Here is a 19,432-nt window from a genome sequence, read left to right as displayed (position 1 = left end):
TATGTATAAAATTTATTTTGAAAAAGGGGGGCTTAGTATAAAAGGTAAATAGTTTTAAAATGAAAATAGTTTGTGATTATAAGCATAAGAAATATGAATGAACGCGGGGATGAGTAACTAGAATAAGTGGTGCTCGGTGGCAGTGACGGAGTAGCCGTCCGCCAGCCCCACCGAGTCGGTGGCGAGCGAGGGACGGGGAATCAGCGATACATGAAAGCCGGGACGGCGGCGCCCAGCCGGACAATATCGACTCGCCCGGATGCTCCCGGAAAGGGCAAATGCCTGGCTCACGTACGAACCCGGTGTGTTCGGGAATAGGATGCCCCGAAATATGACGAGAAGGTACGGACGAGCATGTTGGTTAACATCGACTTAGTGTGTCCTGCAGCAATCGGATGTTGCGTATGCATGAGGCGCGAGTGATCGAAGAGGGAATGCGTCGATAGGCGACTCTGTCCCCGTATATCATGCGGGCGCGGCTCGAAACCGATGAGCCTAGTCAACTCCTAACGATCACGGACATTCTTTGAGGCTCCCCGAATATACAAGCGCGTCCGTCTACCCGGAGACACGTCTGGGGTGATGGTGGCCTCGCACCAGCCCGGAGATGAAATATATGGGTCTCCGGTCCCCATCGCTCAATCATGGCCGTCACAAAGAGCCCTGTCATGCTATACGAGACGAATAGCGATGCAACGGTAGATACCGTCCTGATATAGTATCTCTAAGATGCGAGGATGTGGGGGCGGGCTTAAAAATATCCCGTACTTGCTCTCGTAGACACAGGACGGACAAGCGTGTGGATACATATGAATCCCATACTAGCTGGGACCTATGCTGTTGTTGTAGGTGAACCGTCTGCGGCTCGAAGGGCCTCGGATGAAGGGCGTGGGTCCATGGAGGTGTCGTATCGTTTTACGCATTTTTAATTAATCATTAACATGTAATATTAATTATGTAATCTTTTATCGAAAAATTATACTAAGGATGTTCAATCCTAAACTAAAGATGTTGGACCTAAACTAAGGATGTTCGATTATCTTAACTAAGACTTTAACAGAAATTATATTAACTATCTAAATTTGCAAATTAATAATTATTAATTAATTATTATACTAACTACAATTAACAAACTAATATTATAACTCTTAAACTAGGGATGTTCAAACCTAACCTAAGGATTAAATATAATTAACTAACAAATATAATCTTAAGGATATTAAGGTTTAACAAAGGATGTTCAATTATACTAACAAACTAAAACTTTAACGGGAAATTATATTAACTATCTAATTTTTTGAATTAATAATTGTTAATTAATTATTATACTAACTACAATTAACTAACTAATATTATATTAATGCTATTTTAAATCTTAAACTAGGGATGTTCAAACCTAACCTAAGGATTAAATACAATTAACTAACAAATATTATCTTAAGGATATTAAGGTTTAACTAAGGATGTTCAAACCTAAACTAAGGATGTTCAATCCTAAATTAACAAATATTTCATAAATAAAAATATAAAGATTAACAATTCATTATCATACAATTAACAATTAGCTAGCAAATAATTAACAAATAAACAATTAATTAATGAAACTATTAACAAATATTTAATAACTAATTAATAAATAATTAACAAATAAACAATTAGTTAATCCGACAATTAACAAATACGAAATAAATAATCAACAAATAAACAATTATCTAACAAACAATTAACAATTAAATAATAAAAAAAAATAAAAAAAAGGGTAGCCATTTGTGCACAAAAAAAGTGTGCAATATTTTTTTTTTCGTGATCCGCAACTAAGACACAACAATCATCCTTAGGATAATAGTATTTTTAACAATGTAATACAAAATTCATAGTGAAACACCTAGAATGAAAGTGATTTTTAGTTTTTCTAATCGAGTTTTATCTTGCTACTTTATTAAAATCAAACTTTTTGAAAGCTTTTTATTCTTGAATATCTGAGAATATTGACTTTTGGGTTAAAAAAATAACACGAAAACGATGTTTTTTGAGTGTGGGGACCACTGAAAATGAAGGTTCCGCCATTTTTTTAATTTTTTTTTTTCGTTAGTGGTGGGGACTGTCGGTGGGGAAGACGAGGGATATTTTTAGTGACCCACTATTGGGCACTAAATTAGTGCGTAAAAGACAATTTGATTACTTTTTTTTAATGGAATATTTTGATATCTTTTAATATTTTTTGAGTTAAAAAAGTTGCGGACTTTCTAATTGACACTTGAGAACGCACGAATAAATTCGTGTAGCAACACTTCATCGAACACTACCACATAACTTGTGATCAGGTATATTTCAAGGACTATTCATTTTTCTTTCTTTCTTTCCTTTTTAGTCACTATCAGTGGACATGCTCAGTCTGCATCTATAGGGCCTGACCACAAAAGGTACTAAAAAGAGTAGGTCACGTGATGGATGATAAAGAAAAGCTCGTCTTATTACACGTTTAACAAAGTACAGGCCTTGGACTTTGGGCTCGAAATTAGCTCCTGTCCAAACACTGCCATTGGTTTATTCACACACACCATGACATCATCTTTTTTTCACATACTCGAGAAATTCCTTTTTCTTTTTTTACTTTCTCTCTCACGCATACTTGTACTTTGTGTCAATCGATGCAGGCATATGACCTTTTTTTATTACAGAAAATTATGCATGTTGTTGTACTTTCTTCTGGCCCAATTTATGCGAGCGAGTATGACTTGATACGAAATTTAAAAAATAAAAAAAAAATTTAGAATTTATGATGTAAAATAAATAATAGGTATGTGGCTAGAAATTATTTTGCTAAGGATAAAAAAATAAATTTAAATTTAAATTATTACTAAATATAAAAAAATATATTTTATCTTTCACCCACTAAAAAAGAAAAGTTTTATTCTGAAAAAATATTATGCATGTTCTTATAAGTTATAAAATACTTTCAATAGAAATTTATGCATTTTGATTCAAAATATTTGAAGAACTTAATATACCCTCCATTGCTATACGTTTGAAACTAGTTACATATTTTATCCTAATTCAATCAAACTCGCTTACTTACACCTTTATTACCCTAATTTTTCTTAATGGAGGAGAAATATAATTTGGTTCAATTCATTGAACTCACGGATGGAATTGTATGGAACTAAGGAGAGGACAAGGGTTAGTTGCTCTGGTAAAAGTTCTTGCGTATATTTTTTAACCATTTCAAAAATATATTACTGGCTCGTTTCTTTTATCTTGTAGTACTTGGTGCAAGACGATTGATTGGATCAGGATGTGAATGAGTTTGGTCGACCACGTAATAGTATTTACACTAAAATAATAATAAATGACATGTATCTTTTATAAATATTTTTATCATTTATATATCGGAATAGAGTATTAGGAGAAGAAAAATTTAAATGAGGAAAGTTTCTGCTTGCCCAAGATAACTAAGATCAAAAGATTCAACTAAAGAAAAGAAAACTATGAAAGGCAAAGGAAGATTTTAGGTAGAGAACATGGTTATGAAAGACTTTTTGAATTGGCTTGAATGACTTTGAAGTGGGTTGTATTGGCTTGGGTGCAAATGACTAAAGTCACCCCGATTTATATTTGTATAGGAATGGTTTTAGAAATTTTTCTAGATAGATCCATAAGGAAAATCTAAACTACTCTAGAATCTCTAAATTTTTCTTCAAGACAATTAAACAAAATACTACACTAAGTTATTCAGGAGCATTTATTAAATATCTAAAAAAAATTGTACTTTGAAAAAATCAACTTTATTTCTTCATAATTGGTGGGTTTGGTAGGGAGGAAAACATGACATGAATCTTCGATGAACACTTTTATCATTTAGGGTGTATTTTATTATAAATATTTAGGGTGAGATTGGTATGGATTAGGAGTATGTATCTTTTATACACTTTTTGTCATTTAGAATGTATTTGGTAAATAGGAAAACATAACATGTACTATGTTTTACAAACACTTTTATCATTTAGGTTATGTTTGGTATGCAGAAAAATATATTTCAGAAAATATTTTTAATTTTTTTCTGATTTGGTTGGTCAAAAACGTTTTGAAAAATATTTTTTCTAAAAAAACAAACTCATCAAAAATCAAAAAAATGAGTTTCCTAGTAGGAGCATGAAAATAAGTTTCATTAGTAGCATTACACGTTGATTGTCTCCTTCCCACCCCCAATACCGCACTACTCAACCCACCCACCCCGAACCCCACCTTACCCCAACCACCTCACCCGAACGGCCGAACCCACTCCACATCCCCAACTCCCACCCATCCAACCGCACCAACCTCCCACCACCCGGCCATTCATATAATGTTTCTCTAGATTATATATAAACGCTTAATTAGGTACAGTATTTTCTGCTTAGTTATATTTTCCTCGTTGAGTTCTTTTATTACCAATAAAATAAGCCATGAAGGAGATTAGATAGATTGGTCTAAATGCAAAACGGTTTGATCTTTTTGCAGGGACAGTAGTTACACGACCTATCTAAATTCTGCTCTGGTCATGCCCTCTCTTGATCTCATATGGTTCCAATGATGTGGAATATGTGAGATATTTCAAATTTCTAAACAAAGGGTTGGATGCTGGACAAAGAAAACAATAGGTAAGTCACCAAGGCACACTATTACTTAACCATGATTAGTCAAAATAATATAATTTGGTTTAAATCGAGTGCAAATAAAGTCTTTTTTTTTTTAATTTTTTTTTTACATGCCCCTTCTAATTAATGGAGAGTACTTTTGCATTGGCTTAAGGAAACCTGAGAATTATTCGTACCCAATACTGGACAAACCGATGGTTCTTATCAAATGCACTGGCAAATTGAAATTCTCCACAAACACAATATAATGTTGTAACATCTGAGAAAGATAAATACATTGGCTTAAGGAAACCTGAGAATTATTCGTACTCAATACTGGGCAAACCGATGGTTCTTATCAAATGCACTGGCAAATTGAAACTCTCCACTTCTACCAATTAGGTCCCCTCACTATATACCTTCCCTGCATGGACTTACAGCTTTCATTTAATTTGTATCTGATCTAGTATCTATCTCTTAAACTTTGTGGTGTACTATCAATGTCATAAGAATATAGTTGGGCCTTTTGTACCCTCTATTCTTATCCCCATTTCACTTTCATGTCGAGTTTATAACCTATCTAATTTCTCTCTCTTCTACCCTAAAATCACCAGCAAACAATTTGGATTTATCTGAATGTATTTATCCAACTAATTTGGATTTTCGCCGGATAAGCTTATTAAGAAATAAAATGCTCTTTACCAAGAGGTTCCACTTTCGCAGGGTTCATATTCGAGACCTATGGTTAGTATCAGAGACATGCACCTTATACATGCCTAGAAGTGTCATCTCCGACACCCCTTCGCCGAAATTTTTTACTCTTCATATGTATATAAATAACAGCATGTTTATATACAATACACTATCGAAGAAAATATGCAAAGTAAAAATCAATTCGAGACAGAGAGTATATATATGTTGGAACGTCACCCCACAACCCTAAACTCAAACCGTGAGTAAAACTGATCAAGTTGTGACATATATAGATCGACATTGCTTACATGAATCTTGTACTCCCTCCTTTCCATTTTATTTGACACCATGTTCTTGGTTCCAAAAAGAATATGCTACATTTCTATATTTATATAATGAAAAACTTTTATAGTCACACAAATATAATGTTATGACATGTTTGAGATCAAAAGTTTCAAAAGTCTTATAACACACAAAACATTATGACATATTTAAAATATGAAATTCCAAAAATCTTTATTTTTTTCTTAAATTTCGACTATGGCAATCAATAAATTTCGACTATGACAAACAAATTGATACAAAGGTATATGTTACAACTTCTTACTAAGAGTTGATTGATTTCAATCACCCCGTACAGCACCTTCCCGAGATATTTTTTTGTGAGATGATTTTATACCCATATGCAAAACGAAAGAAAAGATTCCACTACCATTATTATTGCAAGTAGAAGATAACACTTGGTCAAATGTAGACAGTGTAGTACTGTCAAAACATGTGGAAGATGAGCTTGTTGGGGATTGAGTGGTATTGGGCAATTCTTGCCTTGGGAAAAAGGACCTTTATTTGGATTCTATACTCAGGATCTTTCGTTTTCCTTTTTCCTGCCAGAGAGAAAGCTAAGGGGGTACAATATTCGCATCAAATCATAGTAGAACATATATATAGAAGAAACATGAAGGGTCGTTGGGGTGCATTAATTGCTCCTCTAACCCAAAAAAAAGAGTGGCGGAGTCAGAAATTTAAAAAAGAAGACTCAAATATAAAAAAGTAATACACGAAAAGATTAATGAAATTCAATATTTACATTTACTATAATATAAAAGAAATCATATCGAAGTTAATTTTATTTTTTAAAAGACTATGAGATTTTCAAACTTATTAATTGTACAGAAAAGATTTTCATATGAATTAATGCGAAAATTGTTTGTTTTGGGGGAAAAAAAGGAATTTGATAACCTAGTTTCACAGGAAACAATTGCAAGATTCACATTCATTCTCAGTACCGGTTAACCATGCAACGCCAAGTAAGATCTCTTACTGTTTCTGATGTCCTAATTATATGACACACTTACAACCTGTATTTTGAAAATAATTAGCCTAATTTATTTAATAATACTGAAAAAAAATTATTTAATAATATTAGTTGAATTTTAGAATTTTAAAATTTTGATATATGATCTTTTCATCCATTAAATAATCACTGTACTTACTTTTAATATTATCTTGGGCTCTTCCTTACTCCCTCCGTTTATAAATAAATAGTGTTTTGGGTTTTTCATTTTGTTTCAAAATAAGTGGTGCTTTAGGATTTAAAAAAGAAATTGATCTTATTCGTCCAAAATTACTCTTATATATTACATAATCAAGAATCATTAAGTAGCTTTTCTAGGAAAGATGTAACTTAGAAAGAGTTAAATTTTGATTAGTGGTAAGTTAAAAAAAAATACTCCTAATATTCTCTGAGTAAGCAATTTCTATGGGGTGTTCATAAGCTAAAAACACCACTTATAACGAAACAGTTGGGAATAAACAAGTAATTTATTGAAACCAGTAATTTACTAGAACTTTACTACAACCAGTGATTTACTAAAACCAATAACTTTCCAGTAATTTACGAAAACCAACTTCTGTTTTTGAAAACTAAAAACGTTAAAGACAGAAATAAGATGAAACGAAAAATTTCCGAGCCCATAAATTTCTTGTGTGTCCTTAAGAAATCTAATCTCCACACAGTTGCCAAGGTTAATGGATCAATTCCTCCCAGGATAGAATGAAAAACTACTCTGCGATAGCGGCAATGCAAATTCCAGAACTTCAGCGAACTCAAATGGCGGCAGCAAACCACACGGCTCTATTATATTTTGGTTTGAAAAAACAATGCAGAGAAGAGGGAAATTTTAGAATTTTTCAGTATTCTAAAATCTGAGACAAGACCTCTGAATTTATAAGACGTGAAAGGGTGAGATGAAGAGGTGCAATCCAAAAGGTACCTCTTCTATTTTCCATTCACACCTTTTTAAAAAACCCAACAATCCCCGACATGAATGGGGAATGACCATATGTTTAAAAACATGCATGAAAAACTGTGAGATTTGCAAGTAAGGATTAATCGCATCTGGATAAGTAGGTTTTCCTTTTGAACTTTCTGTAATGAACATATGTCGGATATACTCGGTCAATCGGTAGATTTGATATCTTTGAACCATCGAACTTTGGTGTATACCTAGACAACCACATGTCACATAATTAACCCTTTAACCATCTTTGTTTCGTTTCAGCCATGAACACTGCCTGGTCTCATAAGTGCGTAGAGAATTGGCCTTATAGAATTCTCCCTTGAAGCGGCTTACACTTCACACTTACATAGGTGATTCCTAAATGTGTAATCCTATATAAACACTATTTGATATACCCTGTATCAAACTTAGAAACCATTAAAAAGCCTTAACGCTTTATCCTTGTTACTGAGCATTGTCTTCATCATGAGAATGGACCAAAAATTTTGTTTGACCATGTTGAACCGTCAATCATAACTTTGTTTGATCTCCTTAAACCTAGATCTTGGAATCTCCAATCTTCTAGGTAGAGTTACCGCCATGTTGACTTGTCCTCGACCATAGTCCTATTCCCTTCTATGACTTCTCAACCACTTCTCTAGCTAGGCCCTTTGTAAGTGGATCTAACATATTATCCTTTGACCTTACATTGTCAATTGTAATAATTCCACTAAAGAGTAGTTGTTTAACGGTATTATGTCTTTATCGTATGTGACAAGATTTGCCGTTATACATAACATGCTCCCAGCCCTTCCGTCGTTAGGCTATCACAATGTATGCTTATAGGAGCCAACGGTTTGGGCTATAATGGAACGTCTTACAAGAAATTCTGGAGCCATTCAATTTCTTCACCGACCTTGTCTAAAGCTATGAACTTAGACTCCGTTGTGAAGCAGGCGATACATGTCTGTTTGGATGATTTTCAAGACACTGCTCCTCCACCAATGATAACAACACATCCATTTGTGGATTTTATTACGGATGACCCGATGATCCAATTTGCATCATTATACCCCTCAATAACTGCGAGATATTTATTATAATGCAAAACAAAACTTATAAAATAGGATATATCGCAGACAGCTGACTACACTTAGAGTGACATCATGATACCTGTGGATGGTTGACATCAGTTGTGGCCACAACCTTTTAACAAAGTATATATTTCTCAACCATTCCACTTCTTATAAGTCTACTTCTTCAAATATCCAACTAATAACATATTCACCAATGTGAAAATGCAAGCTATTGTCGATTTTTTATCATTATCATCAATTGGTTCTTCGACTTATAAACCAATGAACTTATACATTCAATGAACCTTGTCATTTCAACGAGTTGTCTCTCGACAAACACATTTTATCATGAAAAATCACAACCTTTCAAGTGACATCCGTTCACGAAATTAATGAACATGAGCTATAAACAAAGATATATGATCAACCACATCAAATTAGTAGTTCGATCAACTAATCCTTACCAAGATGGAATGAGTTATGTGAAGATTTCACTAACTACCATATCAATAACACCAAGGACATATCATACCAATACCACCAAGGACATATATCGTGGAGTTGACATAATAGAGTAATGTCAATATATCAGCATTTTTTGATTCATCGAAATTTTCTAATTTGCGAATCTCAACCCGATTTCTTTTACTATTGGTGGCATATCCTATGAAAACACAATCAACAGTTTTTTATCCTATTTTTACCCTTTTGGGTTTAGGAACTTGCACTTTAGCCAAACACCCCCACACTTTGAACTAATTCAAGTTAGGATTTCTTGCTTTCCATTTTTCATATGGAATAAATTGTGTTTTTCTATAAGCACTCGATTAAGTATTCGGCTAGCCATAAGGATAGCTTCCTCCACAAGTTCTAGGGTAAACAGAGCTTGGAAACAAGATATTCATTACTATTAATGATTAATTGATCGACATATTTGTCAACCAATAACACCTGGTAGCCTTTCACCAACATATATGTCAATACAGATAATTGTATTTCATAGAGAAGTCTTTCATTAAAAGTCACGAGATTTCTAGTGACACCATTTCATGAAAGAACATGACTCTTGTGAACAAGTATATAACCAATTATCAATTTGGTATACTAGTTAATGTCGACGACCACCATATCAAATAACCATTAAGGATTTTGTGGGTTTGGCGTTATACAAGAATGTCACTAGTTTTCATATCTTTTGTTATTCCAAATTAAACACTAAGTCTAATATTGACTTCATCATAAGCCAAAAAGCCCCACATTACCTCTTCTTGGGCAACTCAAAATTAAAGGGCATATGAAGATTCTCTTCATAACATCAAATCAAATACATTAATAATCCTAAGTCATCATGCAATAAAAAGAATGTTCCCTCGAGCATTTTGACGTTAGAATCTTATTAGCCAAAACTTCATGCTAAGCAATCATTCTTAACTGGTGTCATTAATTTTGCATAAAGCATCACAAAACACCCAACTTCTATTTCCATCAAGCCATTTCAGTTATCCGGCAATGATATGACACAAAGTACGACACTAACTGATTTTCTTATTTGCAAACGTGGCTTGTGATTTTAGCATTTCCTTTGAAGTGTCTTTGTCCCGTAATTGATTTCATTTGCTAGATGATATGCAAGAATGACGTGACTGAGTTCTCCAATATCAAATGTTCAAAACAACATCTTGATAAATTAGTTACTAAAGGCAGTATGCCATCATTTTTTATGGTTCTGCCAATTTGGATTCAACCTTTCTATTTATCAAATGGCTTCAAGAAAATTATTGTATTAAAGTCAACCAATTTTGCTAAAAAGTCCATCGAATATTTTTCATTCTTCATATTCAAAGTACCCTTCACACCAACACATTCGGCACCGATAAAAAATATTACCCACTATCAATATACTTAATAGAGATAGAAAATAAATTTGCCTTAACATAAGTATGGAAGAAAATGCATATTGTTCATTTCACTTTTAATTGCCGCTGCAATTTTGTCAGACAAATTATTTCTCCGTCAATCACTTATCACTCTCTTTAAATGTGATGAAATATTCTGTCAATAGATACATTCGCAATAACTCAAAGATAGTGACTTTCTAAGAATCAAAGAAGATGTTTTTTTAATTTTTTATCTTAATAAACAGTTCTTTACAGATTTAAAAAATTTAGCATACACCCAAAAACAAAAATAATTTGTTTTACAAAGGCTTTTCACGGAAATTCATTTTGACCCAAAATGATATATATATACATATTATTTTCCTAATTAATCTCAAGAAAAATTTTCAAGTATTAATGTAAGTCTAATACTTGTCTTACAACATTGAAAATAATATTCCACATATTGCATGCATCCTACCATATTATATACCAACTAATTAATTTTATGGCACGTAAGTAGAATATACTTTGAGATCATCAACTAATAGACGTCTACCCTAACTTTTATAATAACTGAATTTGATAAATCATAAAGGATAGTAACATTAAAAACCCAAAGTAAAGAAAGTAGAACTCGAATTTTGATGCTTTCTTCGTGTCAATCGTTTCTGATCTTCTAAAGAGGCACAACCCTTTCATTTTGCATCCTTTCACATATAATTGTGAAAAGGTATGGAATTCCCTCCCACCATTACACAACCTATGTGTCCAATCATTTTTTTTTCCTTTCCTCGAAAGAAATATCCCTTTCAACGTACGAAGCCATGAATTTCCATGTGATTCAAAGTCCTCTCATGTGTAACACTGAGTTGTACGTGAAAGCATCCGTTCCCATTTTTTTTCTACAATGTTCCAAACTAATAATGGCTATGATAATTCCTTCTAAAGAACCACTTCAATCTTTGTGTGATTTGCAGATTCCTTGCCAAAATCACTAAATACATGTTGTCCACACGAAGAGAACCGATGAAGCAAATCAGCAATCCTTCATAGACAAATTTCGCTAATTTTCTAACGGAAAAGAATGTCCCAGAATAATTATGAATGGAATAATTTAGATCACATATCTGTTTGGACCAAATCATTAGGTAATCGTTACTCCTCTTAAGATGTCTCCGTTGCAATGACACCTTGTGTCTCTTCCATTCCAATTTTTGCTTTATTTGCACCATCCTCAAAACCATTAGGGCCTGTTGAGAAAGCCACCTGGTAATTGGAATTGGTGTAATTACTAGGGTAGTAATTACGCAGTAGTGTAATTATAACGATCTGTTTATTTGTCACGTAGTAATTCAGTGTAATTACAAGTGTCTTTTTTTTTGGTTGCACAAGTGTAATTACACAGTTAGTTTAATTTAAAAATAAAATTTAATTATAAAAAATTTAAAATTAATATTTAAAAAATATTTGCCTTTATAAATGATATTAAATTCTTTATAAATGATATTAAATTAATTATTTAATAACACATTGTTTCTTGAAAATATATTAATTAATAATCATATATTTGTAACTAATATTGTAAAAAATTGATATATATTTTTCAAATTAATAATGTTTAATTTCAATTAATTATAAGACTTAAAAGAAGATTTTTTTTTTTTTGTGAGAACGTCATGGATTGGATGTTTGACAAAAATAATAATAGTTATAAATATAATGCCATAATTCAAATGTTTGACACAAAAAATTCATCAAAAGTAAGTGAAAAACAAACAACATGCAATATGAAAACAAATAAGTTAAAATGGAAAATATAACCTAAATTCAAAATCTAAAAGAAAAAGTTTAACATATATGTCAAATTCCAACATTACATAAGTAAGTTCCAACGTGGCTTAAGTAAATAATTCAAAAGAAAGTAAAAAATAAAGTCTATAACCTCATTCACAACGAAATCCACTTTAATAACGCCTCGTTATATCTAAGTTTATTGATGACCATTCTTTCCAATATTAAGAGGTGTAGTTTCAAAAATTGGAATAATAACACGGTTATGCTAAATGAATAATAAAAAAAAATTACGAGCAATTACATAGAACCACAAGAAGTAAAGGTTGGGAATGAGAAGAAAGGAAATGAAAAATAAATAATATAAAAAGAAAAATACAGTTTAAAAAATAATAAAAAAGTAAAAATAAAAAAGAAATTAAAATAATAGAAATTAAAAGAAATTAAAAATAAAAAGAAATTAAAATAATAGAAATAAAAAATAAATTAAAAAAAAAAAAACTAAATAGTAATTGTGTAATTACATCCAATTCTCAACCCCCGCCGACAATTGGAGAGTATAATTACACCCTTTCAATTACACCCAATTCCCACCTAACTGTGTAATTACTTGGTCAAACAAACAGGCCAAACTGTGTAATTACACCCAATTCCAATTACCTAGATTGCTTTCCAAACAGGCCCTTAAAGTTAATAGCAAGACCGTAATTGGCACTAATTGGTTGATTCACCAATTCTTTTTACACAGACTTCGAGCAATGATCCATTTGGATTAATCGTTTAACAAACCTTTAGAGTAAAACCAACGGCGGTTTACTCAATGAAATATTATTTTCAAGATACACCTGATTCAAGCAGATTCCTTCCATTGCATCTTCATTACACCGATTTGAGATGTACATTTTTCTTATCCTTAAAAAGGATAAGCAAATGTGATACTAGATCACATGAATCTCGATAATGTTTTCGTTTCTTTTCTTTTTGATCAATCAGAAACGACAAAGTTTTTATATCTTCTAACTGAATAAACAACCAGCGAGGATTTTATATCTTCAAACCAGTGAATGTTACTAAATCGATAAAGATTTTATATTCTTTAAACTGAGTAGTAATTTGGAGTAGAAAATCACACAGATTTTAATCTCCAAACAACGGAGTAGAAAACCACAAAGAGTCTCCAAAAAAGAGTACTTTTTTATCTTCTGAAAAGAGTATTTTTTTTTTTAATCTCCTTTGCAAATCAGAATACAAAAGATTAAAACAATAAGAAAATAATATATTTCTTAAGCTTGTTATCTTAAAGTGTTCAAACCAGTAATTTACCAAAACTTCACTAAAACCAGTGATTTACTAAAACCAATAACTTTCCAGTAATTTACGAAAGCCAGTTTCTGTTTTTGAAAACCAAAGACGTCAGACAAAAATAAGATCAAACAGAAAATTTCAATCTAATCCCCTCACAGTTGCCAAGGTTAATGGATTAATTCCTCCCAGGATAGAATGAAAATTATTCGCGATAGCAATGGCGATAACGCAAATTAACGAGCGAACTCAAATTTATGACAAATCACACGACTCTATTAAATTTTGGTTTGGAAAAACAATGCCGAGAAGAGGGAAATTTCAGAATTTTTCAGTATTCTAAAATCTGAGGCAAGACCTCTGAATTTATAAAAAGTGAAAGGGTGAGATGAAGAGGTGCAATCCAAAAGGTGCCTCTTCCATTTTACATTCACACCTTTTCAAAAAACCCAACAAATAAATCATAAGCAAAATTTAGTTTCCTTCTCTTTTTCCCTGGTAGAGATGCCAATGAACTAAATGATGAATGTCGCCACACGCTTGCTTATTGTAGTATATGTCAATTAAACTTAAATTGATGGAAGGAGAGTTAAGTTATTCCCAAAAAACCGCATACCAAATATTGAAATGTCGATTTTGATTCAATAATTTGATAGATATCACATTATGCACGCCCATAAGTTGGGGTGGTTTTAAATAGAATTCAAGATACCTATTTATGAGAAATGATGGAAATTTGGAAATTGTAAGGTTTGGATGACAACTTTCACATGTTCTTATTAGTTTGATAAGTAATTTCAAAGGCACTTTACATTTTCATATATATGACCCAATGGCATTTTGCAGTTTGTCTTGTAAATTGCACGTCCTCTGCATTTGCCATGTGACTGGCTCCAAAAGGTCATTTCGAGTACTTCGATTTTCCTATATATTTGACTTTAAAATTTGAATTACATGGACCCAAAGAAAAAGAAATACAAGCAAATACCCCATAACTAGGGATCCTATATTTAAAAGTTTGTGAATTTCTATGATGATCTCAAATTAATTTATAATAATAACTGAGTTTACAATTAAATATTTATAATATTTAATAAATTTTTCAGTAGATATACATGATCCGAGCAAAAATTATTAGTTGACATAAATACATAATTGAACCTCTAAATCTGCCCCCACCCACAACGTTATTCAAAGCTGCAGTACTGAAAAAAGAAGAAGCCATGAACGTGATAAGTCGGGTCATATTCGGTTTGGAAATCTAAGTACCTAAGAGTGAAGTCCCTAAAGTGTCCTTGGAAGAGGTAGAATAATAAAGTTTGGAAAAAAATCATAGTAATAGTTATAAGTTTATTACGAGACAATTTAGCGATTAAATATCACAATTCGAATGGCGATGTTATGAGATTGAAAGTAGGCAACGATCGCTACAAGAAGAGATAGCGCTTATTAGTTACTTTTCGAATTTATCTTCAATAAAAGTCGTTGTCAGTTTAAGTTTCAAATTTTACAGGTTAAATCCTATGATAATATTTTAAAGTTTAACATGTACATTTGAAACTTCATAACAATAGACATTTTTCAATTATAGAAACTGCAATGTAACTACTAGTATTTATTAATTTTACGCTCGCTACAAAGTACAAAAAAACAATTCTAAATAACTTAAAAGAGAATACTGGCTAGATCTTGTCCGACTCTGCTGAACTGTGGAAGATTTCGAAGTAACCAGTGATATGATAAGTTGGGCTGGTTAGTCTAGTGGGCATCTATTTGTCTAGCCCATTCAAGGCATAGCTGCACAGCCTGCTCTGTATAAGTTTTAGGGTAATCACTTTAGAATTAATTTCATACGCGATTAAAGTTGACAAAATCTGAATTCAAAATAATAAATTTTATTTAAAAGTTGGCGTTTTGTTTGGGCAAGCTAAACCCGTCAACCGGTTCGAACTTCGGACCAATCGTTACGATTGTGCCGGTTTCCGAATTTCCGTTAAAAAGATAAACGAAATCGGTTTCAAACAGTCCAAAACCCCTTCTTCTTCTTTTTTGTATAGTATATATATATTATAGTATTTATTAGTATATTGTAGGTATATTTACATATATTCTATAAGTTTATAAGTAAAGTTTATATATTCTGCAATACGTAAAATATATATATATATATATATATATATATATATATATATATATATATATATATATATATATATATATATATATATATATATATTAAGTTATATCTTAAGTTATATCATATACCTAAAATATAGTAAGAATATACTTATATATATCAATATACTTAGGTTATATAACTTATATATATATATATGTTTAAGTTATATGTATATATATATATATATATATATATATATGTTTAAGTTATATGTATATATATATTATAAGTATATTCTTTTTCTTGTCATACTTAAAATTTTTACCGGTTATGGGTCTATCATTTTGAATATTTGAAATTTGCTCTCCCGAAACATATATGTTTCTTTCCTTTTCCACCATCCTTACTAATTCCTTTAAACAAATCTTGTCCATAGATATACGTTTAATCGTTTTGGAAATCCAAGTCATAAATTTTCAAATTTTAGGGGTTATGCGAGTTCTAGGCGGTTTGTCTTGTGTGAAGACATGTATCTCCTATGGGATTTTCGGGGCTGTGTTTCATCACCATCATCATCATCAATTTCATTAAAAGTGTCGGATAATGTTGTTGCATTGCCTCATGACCTAAAAGTGGATTATTTCCACCAACATCAATACCTAAATTAGGTGTTTCTTCCACAAATGTTTATTAAGCCCACCCCTAACAATACCACTACTACGCACCACGTCTAAATCTCTTTGCCATTATTAAATAGAATTAATTTAAATCACACTCAAATAAATCACAAGAAAATAAATTGCAACAAATTAAATTGCTAGAATTAAATTGCGTAAATTAAATTGCAAAAATAAAGATAGAGCTGGAACAAAAGGTACCAAATTGCCGGATTAATTTCCAACAAAGTGAAGCGGCTAGAATTGCAAATCCACCAAAGCTACTTCGGATTGTTGCAAAATCACTAACTCCACCAACAATATTATAATTTCAAAATTAATAATTGAAACTATAATAAGACTTTATAATATTTATTTGAGAGAAATTTAAAGTGGCTAATTGTTGCAAAGTAACTATAATTGAGAGATTGAGATTTGAGAGAAAGAGAAGAGTGAATTGGTGTGGATTAAAATAAAAATGAAGAAGGGTATTATATAGGGGTGGGGATGGGTTAAAGTGTTAAAAAAAAAAGTTTGGGGGATTGGGGGGGGGGGGGGGTTTATGCATTTTTGCAAATGAACCGTTCAACAACGACTTCCTCGCTATATTAAAAAAATAATAATTTAATTTCACCGTTTCGCCTGTCGAGTCCGGTTTCAAAAAATTGAAACGGACCGGTAAGTAATATATGCAGCGATTTCGATTTTATTGTCCATTTTGATTTTACCGGTCCAGTTACAGGTTTGAACCAGGTGAAACCAACCGATTGGTTTATGGCAAGCAAACTTCATACACTTTCGCTTAAAATAGAACATACACATATTGAAATCTGCTTGTCAAATCATAACTTCTGATAATTGGAAAGCAAGCACAAATTTTTTGTATTTGGACACCGCTTTTTAACTTGTATTCAATTTTTAATTTTCCTTTTGCACATCTATCCACTTGGAAACAACTTTAATTATGTGGTGTCTAAAGTTGGACTTGAACATTTATTTCGTATGACTGAAGTTTAGGCAAAAAAGATTAAAACTTCAGTCATGTATACCTGAAGTTCAAGCAAAAAATGACTAAACTTCAACTATATGAAATTTCAGATACTGCATATGTGGAGTAATTCCAAAGTGGGTAGACTCAATTTTTAAGCATGGTAGATACGTCTTAAATGGTAGTCCGGAAATCAGGTACCTGTGCACTACTTCATCTCTGCAACTTGGCTTTTTAAAGCTTAACTTCAGATAAATGACTGGAGTTCTTATCTGTGTGAAGATTTTATAATGTCACGCTCCAAAATAGGATGAGACATGGCACAACTATCTAATGCCTGTCAACTTGCACCGAGCAAACCAATTTTGTGTAGTGATTATCTATTTTTCTTATCCGTCGGACAACAATTCAATTAATTATCATTAATATTAAATGATTAGACCGATGCGGATATATTAATTTCAAATCCAATGCGTTCATAAATAGAATTAAGACGATAGCACGGTACCGATATATCCTAAAACAATACAAGTCTATTATGGAGCTCTCCGAAACAACAAATAAATAAACAGAACAACGAGGTTGATCCACACTATACAAAAGAATGGAAAAGTAACATGTGACCCACAATCTCAAAGTGGCCTTATCAAAAATGAAAAAGATGCAGGATCTTAGCAAATGGCGGCTCCAGAACATAGGTATATGGGTTCATGGAAACCTAGTAATTTTTACTTAAATCCTATATTTCTATTAAGAAATTTCTAAAAAAAATATAAAAATATGTATTGTAACTTCAGTTATTACTTTATATTAATTTTAGGTCACTAAAGGAACTGATAAACTTTAAATTTTGAATCTTGCATTTGGTTTATGTAAAGACAAACATTTCTTTCAATATGCATTGGAGTTTTACATACCGTTACCGTCTGAGAGTTTTTCCACAAAACTGATGTCTATGAGTTGATGTTAAAGTAATGCCACTAACGTCATGGCTTACAGAGAGTACTAGGATGAGTTCAACTTTCACTAATTTTCCCCCTTTCCCCATTAACAGAATCCCAAAAAAAGTTCATTCCCCTTATCAATATTAATGTAAATTTCATACATAAGTCATTTTAAAACATTAATTTCAAGTAAACATCCAAGCTGGAAGGATACATAAAGCAGATGCATAAAGGGGTTTTCATATCAAAATAACGAGTAAAAGTGCCAAAAAACATCAATTGACGGTGGTATTTCAAACAAAAATATTATTCCGAATGTCAAAAGTGTAATAGCTGAAATATGGTTTGACGGTGGAATTTCAATCAAATAAAAATATTACTTCGAATATGCTCCGTCAAAAGTGTAACAGCTGAAAGGCTGAAGTATTGTGTGATGTTGGGATTTGAAATTAAAATATTACTCCGAATATACTCCGTCAAAAGTGTAATTGTTGAAGTATTATGATATGATACACATACATGTTGATGTATTTTTCAACAATAACAAAAATAATAGTAATATTTCAGCGATTACACGTTTGACGGAGTATATTTGGATTTTGGAGTAATATTTTTATTTGAAATCTCACCGTCGAACCTAAACAGCAATAACAAAATTAAACAATACAACACAAAAGTAACAAAACAAGCGCCATGATAAAAAGGTGAAAGATGAAAGAATTTATATAAAAGAATATTAATACAATATTGTTGATAAATAGAGGCACGATCTGATGTTATCTAGCTGTCCTCCACCACACAAAATCACAGCCATATACTCCTGTGACAAACATTTCCTTGAAAAAAAAAAAAAGTATCGGAAAAAGTATAATAATCAAGGAGAGAAAAAAAGTTGAGACATTTCTCAATGATCTTAGAAGTTGCTAAGCCATTTGGGGAATTTACAATATTAAAGTATATCTCCTATAGCTATATCCCAAAAAATTAAAAAATAACAAAAAAGAGCTGAATCAAGATTAATGGTTTCCTCCTTGCTTTTGTGTCTCACTATTTTCTGAGGTAGCAATTCCAAATCGAACCATATTACT

The sequence above is a fragment of the Lycium ferocissimum genome, chromosome 6 (genome assembly GCF_029784015.1).
Source record: "Lycium ferocissimum isolate CSIRO_LF1 chromosome 6, AGI_CSIRO_Lferr_CH_V1, whole genome shotgun sequence".
Classification (NCBI taxonomy): Eukaryota; Viridiplantae; Streptophyta; class Magnoliopsida; order Solanales; family Solanaceae; genus Lycium; species Lycium ferocissimum.
This window is presented reverse-complemented; position numbering follows the sequence as displayed.